This window comes from Macaca mulatta, chromosome 2 (assembly GCF_049350105.2).
Source record: "Macaca mulatta isolate MMU2019108-1 chromosome 2, T2T-MMU8v2.0, whole genome shotgun sequence".
Classification (NCBI taxonomy): Eukaryota; Metazoa; Chordata; class Mammalia; order Primates; family Cercopithecidae; genus Macaca; species Macaca mulatta.
The window spans coordinates 81,089,208-81,106,881 of NC_133407.1; the positions used below are offsets into that span (position 1 = coordinate 81,089,208).

At 37.5% G+C, this 17,674-nt stretch overlaps 1 protein-coding gene and 1 long non-coding RNA gene across 11 annotated transcripts in view; one reads left to right on the forward strand and one right to left on the reverse strand.

Moving 5' to 3' along the window:
• The window catches only part of MECOM (MDS1 and EVI1 complex locus), a 594,123-nt gene that overhangs the window by 300,428 nt on the left and 276,021 nt on the right, over positions 1-17,674 (reverse strand). The window lies entirely within an intron of this gene.
• LOC144339440 (uncharacterized) lies at positions 4,488-13,596 on the forward strand. Its single transcript, XR_013414464.1, has 3 exons — positions 4,488-4,625; positions 9,624-9,729; positions 13,432-13,596. It is a non-coding gene; the product is annotated as an uncharacterized LOC144339440 (long non-coding RNA).

The following is a 17,674-nucleotide window of genomic DNA, read 5'->3' on the forward strand; positions in this document are numbered from 1 at the left end:
GGCTTACGCCTGTAATCCTAGCACTTTGGGAGACCTAGCACTTTTGGGAGGCAGGCGGATTGCCTGAGTTCAAGAGTTCGAAACCAGTCTGGGCAACACGACGAAATCCCATCTCTACCAAAAGTACAAAAAATTAGCCGGGCATGGTGGTGCATGCCTGTAGTCCCAGCACTCTGGAGGCTGAGGCACAAGAATTGCTTGAGCCCAGGAGGCAGAGGATGCAATGAGCTGAGATCACACTATTACACTCCAGCCTGGGCAACACAGTGAGACCATGTGTCAAAAAAAAAAAAAAAAGCATAGAGACGACAAGCCCATCTGTGCCCTCCCAATGGCATAGCTTATACAGTGACCTCTGAATTACCCACAAACTCTCCCAATGCATAATCTAAGTGAGTACATTTAGATTTCTGTTCCTGTGGAGACAAAATATTCATGTGTGCCCAGGCAGCTGCACAGAAGAATTTGAACTTAAAGCCTGAATGCAATTCTGCTTACAATGACAAAAATGTACAATTAAACCTAAAGAACAACTTATATAGCTCAAGCAAATCCACAAGAACTCATGGACCTATTCATCCATATGCAAGCACTAAATAGCCATGCAAGCGCAGGCAATTTGTTTTCAAGCCACTTTTAATCTAGTATCATCCAAATTAAATATTAAAAAGGCTGTGATGACAAAAGTGAAAATATTAAGCTGCTGAGTTTTATGTATTAAAACAAGCAAAAATATTTCAATGTAATCTAGCATTATGAAATTTTCAACAGCAAATGCAGTTTATCATACCACATTGAATATTTGTATAAACCAAAATAAACTAATGCTTCCATATATGTTACTCAAGAGCTAACCAAAAAGCTGCTAAAACATTTCATCTAAATGATAAATTACTTCAATTATCATATCCCCATTAAATCTCTGTTATTGGGAAAAAATTGGTAGATCCTTTCCCTCAGCTATAACTATAGTTAATTAAAGCATTTCTCAGATATCACACTGACAGATTGGGCACACTTACAATAGGTAAGTATCAGGTAAGAAGTGCCGTATATATCAGTGGTCCCATAAAGATAAATAACCCTTGTAACTTCTTGGAGCTGAGCTGTCTGCTACTGTAATTTGCTTCATGCATCCTTTAGGCATGCCATTAACTGAGTGAGGAAAGAAAGACAAGCACATTGTTGGATTTGAGACAAATGATTTGGGAAATTGCTCTTGGAAATCAACCTTTTCGATTCAAATTTTAAGTGTTCTAATTTCCTCAGAGACCAAGGGAAAGGCCACATTTTGATTATATTATATTTATTTATATGTGTCTTTGATTAACTACCATAAGTTTCCACTTGAAAAGTATTCCATTTTGAAAACATATCAGAATCTTCAAAGAGAAGAAATTGCAGAAATAATACCAATACTAGTAACTTTCATAGATGTATCTACATTTTCTCATTTTAATGCTCAAAACAATCCAGTGAGAAAATGATGATAAGAATAATCTTCCATTTTGCAGATGTAGGACCTGATATTCAATAGATCCAAAGTCAGCTGAGACTAGCTGGGTGTCCAAACCCAGTCCTCCCTTTAACTCTTAGGCAACTTGTTTTTTGATCCTTAAAGATATGTTTTAAAGTTTGTTTGTTTTATCAAAATTGTAGCCACAATATGTGAATAGTTTGGTTTTTGACTTTTTCACTTCATTATAGTTTATTATAATCACTTGCTTTTGTATATTTCACTATTTTCTAAAACTACATTTAATTGCTGTATAATATTCCATTATGTGAATCCACAATAGCTGAACTATTTCCATGGATTTTATTTATGTTGCTTCTAATTTTCTGATATCATAAATATGAAAATGAGCCTTCCTTAACATAAATTTTTATTTTCATCCATTTCAATTTCCTTAGGTTAGATTCCTATAAGAAAACTTAGTGGGTATTGACAGATCGCTTTTCAGAAAGTGTATCGCAATTTACACTCCTACAAATTATACTGTCAATTATTATTATGTCTTGTTTTTAATGCAGAAAATTATCTATTACTGCTTAATTCACATCTCAGTTGATTACAGAAACTAAATATTCTTATTTGTCATTCAAATTTCTTTATTTGCAAATTGTTCATTGTTTTTTCTCACTTTTAATTAGGCTTTTATGTCTGTCTTATTAATGATAAATAAATTAGCCCTTGGATATCGTATTTTAAATTTTCCCAGTAGACAATTTGCCATTTGGTATTTCAATTTTTTTTAACTTTTATGGAACTAAGTCTATATTTCTTCTGTGATTTTTACATTTTTCTTAGAAAGTCCTTAGCTACAGAAGGGAAAAAAAGATTCTCTTGAATTTTCTTTGAGTTTTATAGTTGCTTTTCTACCAACCTTGGATTACCAATGAGTGATTTACTGCTGAGTGAAAAGCAGAAAAAAAAATTATTTCATTTATTTGAGCGCCTGTGAAAGGCAGCCTAGAAAAAAAAAAAATGCCATTTTCACTCGTAATTCTTTGGTTCTTATTTGCAAGCCTGGCCTAAATGCCTTCTCTTTTTGTGGGTTTTATATAACTCACCATTTGTTTCTTTTGGCCTTTCTGTCTAGTTTAACTGCAAAATCTGGGCAGATGCCATTCAAAATCCTGAGTTTCACCATTAATGCCCATCATAATACTTATCACTCAGCATTATCATTCGTGATAGTAACATGAATAATTTTTCTCTCTACTCTTCACATTAGTTCATTGATAGAAAATATTTAGCAACTAAAAAGTTTAATATTTATTAAGAGCATATATACATAGTTTGACTATAAAGTAAGACTGATTTCTGTAGTTATGAAGTAAGAAGTTAATTATTTATACTCAACTGTACACATATATGCATATAATACACACATCCATGTGTATTTGCAATGTGTGTGTAGGGGGGTGTGTGTGTAATAGCTCTCTAATCTTAAAAATAGGCTGAGACAGAAACATGATTTGAGATCTCGGGCAGACTGGTTGAGATCATAACTACATGAAACAACTGCCAAGAGGAGCTCAACTAGGGAATTGAACAGATTAGGTAACTCAGAAATTTAGACATTTCCCCCCATTATATTCCTCATTGCAGTTTTGTAATAAAAACATGAGCAAACTTCAAAGGAAGCTCTGTAGTAAAGGTTAATTGCTACTAAAGAAGAGGGTGGGCCCAAGCACCAGTACTTTGTGCCCAACTTGCAAGCAGACAGGAAGGATTACACGTGGCTGAGAGCAGAGGATGTGTGCCCTGCTCTAGGAGGAGAGCAGGCTCGGCCAAACCTCAAAGCCCCACTAGGGACCTCCTGGTAGGACGTGAGCACATAAGCACAAGTCCATGAGCTGATGCCTGCTAACAGTGTGGCAGGGAAGGGAGGGGGAAGACATCAATTTCCTTACAAAATTAAAACCGGACATGCTCTTCTTCCCTTGTTAGGACAATTCCAGAGCAGTTACAGAGGCATGTTTGTGAGAAAGCAGAGGGCTTCGGGAGCCAGCTCTTCTGCACCAGCAACACAGTGAACAAACACGTGCTGGGCTTGGGGAAAAGGGTGGAGCTCAAGTAATGCCAGATGCACAAACAGAACAAAGAAGGAGGCTATGAACTGGCCAGCAAAATCTTCTATGAGAATGGCCCCAAGATAATGAAATTTAAGATCCCAACGAAATGAAGAAAGGAAACTAGTAAAAGTAGGGAAAATGAATTTCCAGAAAACTGACTTAAACAAGCTGTAGAGGACTGTAGCAAGGGTGCAGAATTACAGGCTTAGAAACAGAGACATTGAATAGAATGGGAACTGCTGATGGATATAGTCTTTAGCATGTCCCGCTCCAGAGGGCAGTGAGAAGAAAAGAGACTTAAATGGAGTGTCTGGACACTGGGCTGAATCTGTAGAACCCGTGTCTCTAGACACCATTATGTCTGGAAATAATCTATCAACATGGCTTGGCACTGGAAATTTTTTAATGACCCTCTAAGCTTCCTTGCACTTTCAGTATTTGCTACTTCCTTGTATCATGCTATTCCATGTCTTCCTTATGGAACTTTTCCCCCAGTGTTTCCTGAAAATATTTCACTTAAGAGCTGTCAGAAAGACTCAGAATGGAAGTATTGGGAGGCAAGATAGCAAGGGAGATGGCAAAGAGTGTGATATGGATGGAAAATAAGAGACAAAATCAATGAGCAAACTTTTATTTTTCTCCTGATACTGTGGCATACTGTTGCATGTCCTGTGGCTTTTAAATCTGGTTAAGAGATTTTCTACTCCTCTAGGAATTTCACAGACATTTCACTAAATAAGTATGATTTGGGAATTAAACTAGTAGCTCCTAAGCAATTAAAAACTGGGCTTCGCCTCTTCCAAAACTTTCTCTTCAGAGATGGAACTAAGCTTTTGTCAAATGGTAATGGAAATAAATTGCTAGAAAATTCATACTTGAGGTACCAGTAAAGCCATTTGGTATCTGGTTACTGAATCTAAAACAGCGAACGCAGACATTAAAGTTCTGTGAGTACTATTCCAAAGGAAAACATGAGCTGGTTAATGTTTGGCTTATTCTGTTGTTAAGGAGCCACCGTCACCAATATCCACTGGAATGACCAGGTAAGAACAGACTTATCACATATCAGATAGATAGTGTTTCTTTTACATTCTAACTATGTGCCTTGACTTTCTTTTGACAGTACAAATTTTTAAGAGACTTTTGGCAACCTCTGACGGACCCGATGTGCTTGTTTTTCATAAGCTTTCTATGTCCCCAAAGTGATTTTCCTTCAGATTCATTTAGAGGAAAGTAGAACTGTCCTGAATTCACGCTGCAGCAGACTGGGTGGTTACTCCTCAGGCAATCTGAAATGACCAGAGTACAGCCTTTCAGTATTCCAGCCATATCTACAGTAATTATTTGCCAGCGTATCTAAAAGAAGGCAGGCATTTCCTGTTGCACACAAATGGGACATTCTTATCTAAATTACTGTTTAAACAGGTATTTAAGAAAAGACTATCACAGTCAGGAATTTACTGATGACGGAACACATTAGTTTAGGGCTGGACACATTAGTTGAGGACTAACCATTGTCAAGAAAGGAAGTATATCAGCATCAGGAAGGTATAGAGAATATTTTACAACTCCCATATGGGTCAAGATGGAGGATTGTAAACTATGCCATTTGCATTTGGAGAAAGCAGGAGGGTCACAAGTTCTGGCATGGAGTTGTGCTTGCGTCAATATGTTGCTGAACCCTAGAGTAACCTTGAGAGGCAGAGCCTGAGAGTTGTAGCTGCTTGGGGTCTCTGTTTCCCTATCCATAAAATAAGCACGTTGGACAAGTTCATCCCAGGTCCATTCCACTCAAGCGATCCCAGTTCTACATAGTAAAAACCAGAAGGTGGTCAAAATTTGGTGTACCAAAAGCTTATAAAATGTATTTTCTGGAAAGACACTCTGAGAATTGGTTTGGTCTCTCCCAACATGTAACCTAGGAGAGACTGTGCTCTGGCTGCCTAACCTTGCTCTAACCAGTGAAACTGGAACTTATTCCCAGTAGAGGCTTATAAAACTGGGCTGTTATTCTCACATTAAGTAGACTGCCCTCTGGTGAGGACTGTGGTTTATGTGTGGGCAGAACGTGTGGTTTACTACCTCTAATTTGTTTATGTTGTTGATGGTGGTTTCAAAAGAAAGCTGCATCCCTTCACATGCTAAAGAGTGACCGGATTTACTTCCTTTAAAAAAAAGTGTTTAAAGGTGGGCAGAGACATGAGGGAGCATTAATGTGCCATTGCTAATGGAGGAGCAACTGGGATCCCTGTGACCACAGCTCTGCTTCATTCAGCTCTGCATGTGAAATGAGAGCCCCAACTTGTTTATTATAATTACCTAAGTGTGGCTTGGTGGCTTTTGGCAGAGATCCTTCTTGCCTCCAAAGGACAGACCAAAACTCAGGAGCTACACGCTAAAGGAAGGAGGGTGGTGTGCATTCTGTAGCAAGGAGGCTATAATTCTAATATATTCTGGGTGAAAATATTAAAAACAACCCCTAAAAGATGAAGATCAAAAAGGAAATGAGATTGAGATCTACCTTCTACCACATGGCAAACAAAGATAGGCATGTAGGAGAACTGGATAAACAGTGTAAATGTAAGTTCAAATTCATTCTCACAGCTGACTTGATGCAGACCCTTCCCTATTACTACAAAACAGAAGAACTTTCTTACAGCCAGGAGTCTTACATAAAGAAAAGAAAATAATTATGCATGTCTGGCAGAAGAGGGAGTTGTAGCAATGGCTTGCCAGTAAAAAGGAATATGAACGAGCAATAGAACACTAACTCAACCACACTCTTGGTTTGATAAGAAGCAGAGAGTGCCCAAAAGAATGAAATTTTGTTAGCGTCTCAAAATGTTTTATTTGAAAATGAGCAATGGTCCTTGTTCGTGCAAGGTTTGGTAACTAAAAGACAACAGTAATTTCTCATCTTAAAGTGATTCTGTGAAGAAAATTCCTTGATTTACTTAATTTTAGCTTGAACTCTACCCCATTGCAATCACAGTATCTTCAGTGTTAAACAACTTTAGATGTTGCTAAGGAGTGCAATTTTCTGCTCCCATTCTAAGCTCTAAAGGCCCCCATATTGAGTTTCCCAATACCACATCATATTAAATGTAAAATCATTCAAAACCACAGAGATGAAGAGAATGTCATTGAAAAACATAAAGAAAGGTTTTTTGCTTTTTCTAAGTATGAGAAAACATATATTTTGATTAAAAATGTTTGCAGAAAAATATGAACAGATGTGCTATGTGTATGTGTATACATACACCAAATAGCACTTATAATTTGAGAGGGGGTAATTTCAACATTGCTAAGTGGTAACACAAGCTAGGTATTTAAGGGAATGATATAATATGACAACTTCATAGACTACCAAACTATGTATGGTCTCTGGAAATTGTCACTATCAACATGTACAATAACTAGTAGCATTAGGTGGTCTGTACAGTATCCTTCATGTCTAATTGAGTCACACAGTCTAAGACACTTGATGGGCACCAGGCACTGCCTTCTAATGCGAACTGACTTTAAAAAAAAAATGCATTCAGGACCTCTTCTGTATAAATTACTATCGTTTGCAGCAAGAGAGGATTATAAATGTTTGCTGGCAAAAACTAAATTTATTTACAAACTGGGTCTAATTTATTTATGGCTGCAGTACAATCGGCTTTTGTCGAAATATTTATATTATCTGTACTTCTGCCTCACTAAACTCTACCACAATCATAAACACTGTTGAAAAATTATTTGCAGTTAGCAGGATTTAAGCTACCCATTATATCACCAGCTAGTGCCAGTAAACTTTTGCACTGGTTGATAAAGTTTCCTCTGTGGAATAAATATACATTCGACTTTCAAAATCTTTGGTGGGCTCCATACTATGAAAAGTGAAGGATTAAACAGATGTCCCAGACTTCACTAGTTTTGTGTGAATGCTTCAATTGCACATTCCAATTGAAATTTTGTGGATAGACTAGAAAAGTGCACAGATTTAAATCTTTTTCTAGCATTAAAAGAGGAATGTGATGATTGAAGTGTTGAGGTGATAATCTTTGCCAAAGATGCTACTGCTCAGACTTGAATTCATTTACCTATTCCAAAACATTTATTCAATAAATACCACATTGTGCCTGGAGCTGTGCAAGTTGCTAAGGATAGAAATAGAGTTGAATAAGATAAACTGTCTGCCCTCAAGTAGTTTAAAGTTCAGTAGTGAAGACATAGATGGTTAACGTATGTGACAATGAAATAAAATAAGGCCTAAGATGAGGTTAGGAAAAGTGCTGAGTGTTAAAAGAGTTGAGTATAAGTAATTCTGCAGCTGGGCATGCCAGTCTCATAGAACCTCTATCCTTAGGTTCATTAGAACTATATATGTACTAAATCTTTAAAGAAACCTCTTATTTTGATTATTGGTGGAAATGCAGTACCATTCACATTTATTTCTGAGTATCACTAAGCTCTTCATAGTAATGTGAGCATCAGAATATTTTGGGGGGATTATTTACCCTCACTGATGCTTCTAAATAACTCATAAAATGATGAAACATTGCGACAGGTTCTAAAATGACATGCCCCCATTTCCATTACAAAGTAATCCAAGAGAAAACAGCATATAGTAGTGGGTAGTTCGCATGTCAACTAAATATGTATTTCTGCTTGATCTGCTTCACTGAAAAGAGCCCAGAAGTTCTATTGTGAATCAGGTAGGACTGCTGTGATACCAGTGAAATTCCCACCAGTCTACAAATGATCCAAACCACAATATTTATCTTCCAGCTAGAATTGAAAGTTATTCCAAACTGACCAGAGACAGTCCTGGTGGATCTCAGAACAGTGATGTACTCAAAAGAGGACTGGCCAGACCACCCTGGAACCTCCAGTGGCATGGCACCAATCTGGAGTAGGAGTTCTTAGAGAAGTGTCAGTACTATTGTCTTCTGGTGTCTTACACTACCCACCAGATAATGAATTTTTCTCAAATAATATCTACCTATGTCTACAACAGTCAAAGTAACTTAACAAAAAGCCAAAGTAGCAAAATTCATTTTGAGAGCTGTATTTATTTGGTGTGGGAAAAAAGATCTCAAAAAAAGGAGCTTTTCACTCATCAAGGTGCTTTTTAAAAAAGAATACCCAAAACTCACATATTTGGAGCTTCATATTTAGTAATATACTCATAAAATAATTTGCTGTCCACTTATATCAACATGATATAAAATAACTCTTACTTAGATCCAGGTGCTATTCTCTAGAAAAAATAATATCTCAGGGTTTTTTTGTGCTTTTACTGATCATTTTAGGAATTTATTCTGATAAACCTTCTTTAAATGTTTGTTCTAACAGACTATAGCTATGCTAATTAAGTTAAATAAAATATTCTGGCATCATATTGCTTAAACTTCAGGATAATCAATTGAAATATCTATTTTAATAGCATTGTAGAATCTCAGAGCTAAAGAAAGCAAGAAAAATTTCAATTTATTCATCTAAACACCTAAAATTCTTGCTAACTTAAATATATCGTGGATAAAACCATGTAAATCTATATGAACCATGACTGGTCATGAGAAAAAACTATAAATGTTATAGTTCTATCGAAAGCATGTAACGTTAAGAAAATGCACTGAAGAAAGGAAAGATACCTGAAGTCTAAGAATACAGAATGATTTAACAGGCTTTTGCTATTGTTGCTTTGTTGTTTTGTTGCTGTTGTTGTATTAATATGTCCACTTCATTCAACTTTTTAATACTCATCACCCCTATTAAATCTTAACAACTATGATCCAACATATGCCACAAAACATTAATCATTTAGCCAACAAGTCTTCTACATGTAAATCACCATGAGGGGGTCACAAAAAAGAATAAAGTGAAATTGCTGATTTCAAAGGACTTACAATCTTGTTGGGAAGATAAGGCAAATGCCCAGGAGGATTAAACTTATGTAATATAAGGCTGCATTAAATAGAGTCAAGTGAATGGCACAGAAAATGACCTCAATGATCAACTCAAAAAGTGATATTCCGTTTTTTTTTTTTTTTAAGAGAAAACTGAAGTGAATGCTGGCTAGAAATTCTACTTGTGATGAAGGCAGATAATCAAGAGGATTGTGAAACAAAGGGGTATAGACTGTGGCCAAGCCTTGGAGAGGTAATGACTTTTAATTGGATTGAGTTTATCATATTTGCAGAGGTACGGCAGACACAGAAGAAAGGATTAGAGTGATTTCCACTTTCTATTATTTGACATAATGAGAAAACAGAGGGTGGTCCACATCTCTGGTACATATTATGAGCCATAGGAGATGCTTAACATGTCAGGTTTTGGTAGCATTGAACTCTTCTAAATAAACATATTTATTTGGACATAGTTGAGTCAAAACAAGTCACCTGGAAAAAAGGTTACAGGTCATTAATTTGCATAGTACAAAGGATTTATGAATTTTTAAATTAACCCTCCTGGATCTCGACACCATTTCAAAGAGTAGGGCATATCTGCCGTTTTCTTCAAAGTTTAGTTAGCTTAAAGGGTCAAATGAAAATGCTTGGCTGACGAAAAACCAGCTGAGCCAATTTGCTTTTTTCTGATGGAAAAGAAGTATATTACAAATTTTTCCAAGAAACAGCATTATATACATCAGGTCAAATATACACACAAAACAAATGAGCAAATAACTGCAACAAAGTTGCATGAATATTTGGTGAGTCACAAAAAGATCATGCACTCTCCAAATTCAAGACAGCCCAAGTATGAAAGATGATTAAAGCATCCCTCCACCAAAACTCCACTAGATTATAAGGGGATGAGGGCAGGGAGGATGGATGCCTGATTCACTGCCGAATCCCCATGATCCAGCAATGTTTCTAGCTCATTACAATAATTCAGTATGATTTTGTTGACTTGAAAACATCAGCCAAAGCAAGCCAATTTTACTGGAATTGGCTGGTACCTTTTTCTCTTTCTCTAAATTGGGAAGTTCAAACATAAATGTTCAAAAGGCATCACACAAATTGTGTCCTTAGTCTGCTTAAAGGTACGGTAAAAATGCCCCACTGAAGAAAACGAAAATGACTACTAAATTTACACACACTCGTACGTGCACACAAACACACACTCCAAATGCTCAAGATACTGATAGATTAACGACCGAACACAATCAGTTCAGAGTTTATATCATGTCCTCTTCACACTGCAACCTCTTCAAACAAATTTGCTTTTTAAAAAAAAAAAAAAAAAAAAAAAAGGCCGGGCACGGTGGCTCAAGCCTGTAATCCCAGCACTTTGGGAGGCCGAGACGGGCGGATCACGAGGTCAGGAGATCGAGACCATCCTGGCTGACACGGTGAAACCCCGTCTCTACTAAAAAATACAAAAAACTAGCCGGGCGAGGTGGCGGGCGCCTGTAGTCCCAGCTACTCGGGAGGCTGAGGCAGGAGAATGGCGTGAACCCGGGAGGCGGAGCTTGCAGTGAGCTGAGATCCGGCCACTGCACTCCAGCCTGGGCGGCAGAGCGAGACTCCGTCTCAAAAAAAAAAAAACAAAGGAATAAAAAACAAACAAAAAGTATCTGCATGGATAATACATATTTATGTCCTTTTCTCAAGACTTTTACTAAGTTCTTCAGGAAGAAGAATAGTAAACCAGTACCAAACATTACCAACTAAATTTGTTTCTACCAACATTTGCAGCAGCACCTGCCATGAATTAACCATACCTTGTAGATTGTAAAACATAAGCTTCATGAGGATAGGGACCCTGTGTGTTTTCTTCACTGGTGCCTTTGCAGCACCAAGTGTATTGTCTGGTACACAGTAAATGTTCAATGAACAAATAAATACAAAAATGAGAGAATACAGAAATGAGCCTTAAGGAGTTCAGAAACTATAGAAGCTATCCCCAAACCAGGCTGTGCCTCTGAATTCCATATGAAGCTTATTTTAAAAAATACCAATGATGTGGCGTTTCTAGAATTAGTGATAAAGAAGTCTTACTGACCTGATAGAATTATTTTTCATAATATCTGCAGCTTCCTGTTCTATAGTATCAGTTTACAGTATCACAAGAAATTCAAATAATCTATAAACCATAGATCCAAGCCAATTCCTTTTTAAACCAGAAGAACACAATGGGTTCAAGTCCACCAAACAAGTTATATAACCCCAGAAAATTCCCTTAATGTATTTGAGCCTCGGTTTCTTTATCCATATTTGATGCTGTCATATATGGTAGCCAGGAGTCATATATGACAATGGAGCACATGACTTGTGGCTATTTCCAATTGAGATGTGCTGTAAGTTTTAAAAATACAAATCAGATTTCAAGCACTTGATACCACAAGTAAAATATCTTATTGATAATTTTTGTCTATTGATTACATGCTGAAATAATATAATTTTGGACACATTATGCTAAATAAAACATATTCGTAAAATTTATTTTACCTGTTTTGTTTTACCTGCTTTAATGTGGCTACTAGAAATTTTAAAATTACTATGTGGCTCACATTTGTATTTCCAGAAGATGACACTGGTTCTCAAAATATGACACCAAGTTGTATTAAGAATCAGAAGAGGCCAGGCACGGTGGCTCACGCCTGTAATCCCAGCACTTTGGGAGGCCCAGGTGGGTGGATCACTTGAGGCCTGGAGTTCGAGACCAGCATGACAAACATAGTGAAACCTGTCACTACAAAAAAAATAAAATAAAATACAAAAACTAGCTGGGTGTAGTGGTGCATGCCTGTAATCTCAGCTACTCAGGAGGCTGAGGCAGGAGAATTGCATGAACCCAGGAGACAGATGTTGCAGTGAGCTGAGATCATGCCACTGCACTCCAGCCTGGTGACAGAGTGAGACTTCATCTCAAAAAAAAAAAAAAAAAGAATCAGAGTAAGTGATGCTGTTGAGCATCTTTTGTAAGCTTTAGAGAAATATACAAATGCCAAAAGTTATTAAGTTAAGTGACAGATCTAAAATGTCATTGTCTTTCAGGTCTACCTGCACTCAGATAGCAAAAGACTATGAAATGGTTCATGAACAATTCATTCTCCATCACTCCCCTATTAATATATCTCTCAATAAACACTTGTTGAAACCAAATGTAAAACAAGATCAACATAGTCAATGGCATGGTACAAAAAGATGAGCTAATTCCACAACACTCCCCTGGCATAGTTTCTGTAATGATGTAGGAAACAGCCTGGGCTAAACAACGTTGGAAGAAGGTTTACATTTGAAAGAGGCATTATTGGTCAATGAACAATGAGCAATATTTGGTGATAGAGGATGAAAACCTATTCCATTATTTCAGCCCAAAGTGCAGGATATGAGGGAAGTCATAAATTCCCTATGTCTTGGATAACGCAGTTCAATTCCTCCCACAAATATCCCATTCCATCACTTCAAAAACAATGTGTGCCTTGAAACACGTGGCAAAGAAAAGAATATGAAGAACTTTCTTGATGCTCTTCCATTGCGATGGTGCAGTTGGTGAACCTCCAAAAACACCTCCTAACTCTTAGCTGACGAATGAACATGAGACAGATATTCCCAGAGTGTGTATACATGACATGATCTTGGTAACATTCTCAAGAGTTGTAAATCCATTTAGGTTCAGAGATGGGCAAACCCCACCCACCATTCTCCCAAAGTTCTATTATATGAAAGTGAGGAGTAGAAAGGATTCCTTTGGGGGTAAAAAGGTTGAATTGTCATGGGCAGCTCATTCTGAACTTTTACCAGGTCATGCCTCTAGATATTTTATGAATATTAATTGATGTATTACTGCAATGTAAGGCAGTTGCTAACCTAACATTCCAGCCTTTGTTCCAAGGCTTGTATGATTTTCTTCCAGGCCGTTGATTTTGGAGTGGCTGTGTAATCCTACTGAACTGCCAGCAAAGAGTGATCAATCAAGACTTTGAAAGCTTCTGGTTCATCCCAATACCTGGGATGAGCTTTGATAAATAATATCCTTGGGACTGTGTGAAATTTACATTGTAGAAGTAGTGAAATACATGTGGAAACATGGCTGGCTATTGTCTTTGTTATTTATTTATATTTAAACAAAATCTTTTGTTTGCAACAAATCCTCACTTGGTCCAAGATTATTATGCTGTAAACTCAAGTCATTACATTTCTATATGCATGAACATTAGTGCTCTCTCTATGGATTTAAAGATTGTCACTCATTTATACACATTTGGATGCACATACGTAATAATATAAATAGAAAAATATTCTACATCCCATTTTAAAAATCTGGATAAAGGGATTGAAGAACATATCATACACTTGTTCGTGGATGAGTACTAAATTTATTTTCCAATAAAACTTCATCCTGGGTCATCAAGATTGACATTTACTTTAGAAAAATATAAGAGGGTTAGAGTTCTTCAACCTTCTTCACAAAAATCAGCCACATCTTTCTGAGGACCTCACAAAGTTCTTTTGTGACTGGTCACAGTCAATGTGCCCATCTATTTTGTATATCCTGTGGAATGCGACTTCTCCGTGTTGTTTTCATTGTCAGTCTTCTGATCTTCTTCTCCATTTCTCTGCTGCCTGGTAAGGGCCTCCTACTGTTCTGAGAGCTGTAGAGGGAGCAGCGAGCAAGACCAACAATACTCCTGCTCCTGTGAACCTTACTGCCTGATGGGTAAAGGGGGAAACTAAACCAACACACACATAGAGAACATCAGAAAGTCTTAGGTGCTCAGCAGAAAAAGCAGGGTGAAATGTAAGAGCAGGTGGTGACTTCAGGTATGAAAGGCCTTGCTAAAGAGGCAGCATTGAGGATTTACACATTGAAACCCTTTCAGACTCCATTTAGGTGTCATCTCATCTGTTAAGAGTTCCCACTATCCATGTTCATCATCTCCTCAAGCTCCAGAGTGAGTTCCTTGCTTTATGGATCACAAAGTACATAAAATGTACCTCAAAACATAACCTTTCATCATTTTCCTGTTGCTATTAGAGTGAGTCTTATTTACGTCCATCTCCTCGTTTTGATTTCCAGTGACTTTAGGGCAAGGGCTGTGTTTCATTTACCTTTATATCTTCCCTTAGGTTCTGTAAATACACTAGATGCTCAAATTCAAATTGAGCCAACTTTTATGCACATGTACCCTAGAACTGAAAGTATAATAAAAAAAAGTTAATTATGAGGAGTTTCGTTTTTGAAAGCTGTACTTTGTACCTCACTTAGCTCTGAATCTGACAGATTTCAAAGGAAGCTCTCATTTACAAAAGTCATTGCCACCACGGGAAGAGGTATTTTCTAGAATTGTAGACTACTGACCATTCAGAATGCTTGCCCAGGTAAGTGACATGTGTCGAATTTTCTTCTAGAAGAAGTTAAAGTTGGAAAACAATGATCTCTTCCAACACATTTCAGATAATTACCCCTTGGTCGAGAAACAGAATTCTCAAGCTTGCTGCTTGCAAATGTGCCCCCAGAAGTGAGAATTTTCTAGTTGAAAAGAATCAGAAAGAGAAGTTTTTGATAAATAAACCAGAGTACTGAGCTAAACCTTGTACAACACAAGCTAGATTTCAAAGCAGGCAGTGAGAATGAGCCTAGAGTTTCAAAATTCTGCCAGAAAGTTTTGTTTTATGTTTTTGTGGAGTTTTTTAAAGAAACATTTTGCTTTTTTGTTTTGGACTTGAAGACTGTGCTCAATACAGTTTTTTGTTCTTTAAGTGACACCTGTTAAAAGAGAAAAGTAAATTGTTCAAATAGAAGAATTAATAAGACAAATAAATGCCCTTTTCTGAAGAATCCAAATGTTCTTACTTAGGATCTGATTATGAAATTCCAATTATAAATAAACTCCCAACCCATTACCCAAAAAAGGAATGTCTCCAAGTTTAGACTGAGGTAGGATAAATACTCCACATTCTATTCCAAATACCAAGAACAAGGTAGGTATTTTCCCTGCTGCTTCCCTACCCTGAAATTTGACATTCATTTTAATGATGCTTACTTTATTACTTGTCAGAAAAGTGAAATGGCCTGTCAATTTTATGGAGTTTCTCCTACCTTTTAAATGATTATATTACATTTTGAAATAAGTGTATAGCTCCCACCTCCTTTTTTTAACGTAAATGGTTCATGTGTGGGTTTGGTACTTGGCTACGAGTGGAATGAAGTCATAATTTCAGGAGTCCGAAAGAATAGATCAAAATCATGCCAACACTTTCATGGATGGATATATGCTGCTAAATGGATGTTTACCTAGAAAAGTCATCATCTGGCATGCAACACAGTGAATGTTTCTAAGCGGCTAACTCATGTATACTAAACAAATTTGGCTTGGCTGCTGTGAGAGCTGCCCTTTGGAAATTCTCAACATACATTTGTTTGATTGAGCCGTCATTCCCAGTTGATCTGCTGATGATCTGTGTCACTTTGTTTAAATGTCCTGGTGTGGTTTTCTATATATATACAGTGAAAAGCCAGTATGTTTCTGTGATGGATTAAATAGAGGTGAAATTCGAGAGTGACTCCTGTTTTTGATTCCTGTGTTCTCAGACAGGTGGGTCTGGAATGATCAAGAATGTCACATTCAAACACAGGGGAAAATATGGAGCCCTTTTGATTTAAAACACATTACCGTAAAGATATATTTGCTACTGTGTTCTCCTCGTACCAGAAGCTATTTAGGATTTCCCACCTAAACAAACACCATATGGGTTAATTCTCAGCATCCTTTTCAGATGTCCAAAAACAGGGGACACAAAACTCACTGCTTGGAAATGCAGTCTAAGAGAAGCAAACAAGGCTCATTGCTGATGTATGGATTCGGAAATCAAATGCAAGGTCAGGCTAGAACTGAAGCTCCAGATCTCAAATATCTCAGTAATGGTTCAGAGGGAAACCCAACACCACAGTGCCATACCATGTCTGAGACACTAATCAAGCGACTGCCTGTTTGCTCTGTGGTTAAAGCATTTCCTGCAGCTAATCTTCCTAGATAGGCTCTCAGCTTTAATAACCTATGGGGTCTGCTGTTAAGTGCCGGGATCTGGGCACCATCAGCGTTGATGTCTCCACTCTGCCAAACCCCAGACAGCACGTGATGCACACGTATTCCCTCCCCTTAGCTTCCATGGATGCAGTAGACAAGGGCCTGCCTTAAGCTAGGTTCCCCAACTCAAAAAACATACAGCCCTGATCGACCTGCTATCATACCCAAAATTCTCCCCCACCCCCTGCCCCTGCCACCCACTTAGCATTATTTCTTCAGGCTAAGGTAAAATCATCTTCAAGAGTTCTGACCATTAATCATTTATTCCTTTCCATTTATATTTAAAGACCTACCATGGACCAAGACACTGAATGTGGACTCTAGAAACCAGAATACCTGGCCTCATTCCTGGCCTCACAGAGCAACATTTCAGTAGAGAAGGAAGACATGCAAACAAAACACAGTACCCATGATCAACAAACTACATCCAAGGTTCAGTGGAGAGAGGGAATTCATTCTGTCTCAGGGTAGAAATGGCTAGGGAAGGCTGTCAAGAAATCGCCGTATCTAAGAAGGGAAGAATAAGCTGAAGAAGAAAGATGGCTTTGAAGGCCTTCCCCAGAGAAAAGACAAGGAAAAAAAGACCATACTAGAAAGAAGAGAGGACATATCTAAAGGCACGAAAGTATGAAATAGCTTAGCATGTGTATGAGACTAAGCATTCCTCAGTATTGTCTGACTTATAGTGCGAAAGAGAGTAGGTGCACATGCAGAGAAAGAGGCAGTGAGGATCCAAACAATCAAAGGACTCAAGCTATACCCTAGAGCTTGGTCTTTCTCCTATTGTCAACATGGAAAATGGAAAGACCAGAACTGGATATTAGCATGGTCACTCTGATTCAAAAAAGAGGAGATATTTAAAAGTGGCAGAAGGCAAATGGACTAGTCAGAGGCTGTTTCAGTAGTCCATGACAGAAATCACGAGAGCTTAAAAAAGGGACTGTGATGCTGGAGGATGACGAATAAGAGGGAGAGATTTAGGAAGTAAAGAGAGTCCAGTAAGGGAGTGAAACAGGGATAAAATAAATTTCAATGAGCCCATACACTATGTCATGAGTTAATTTATCA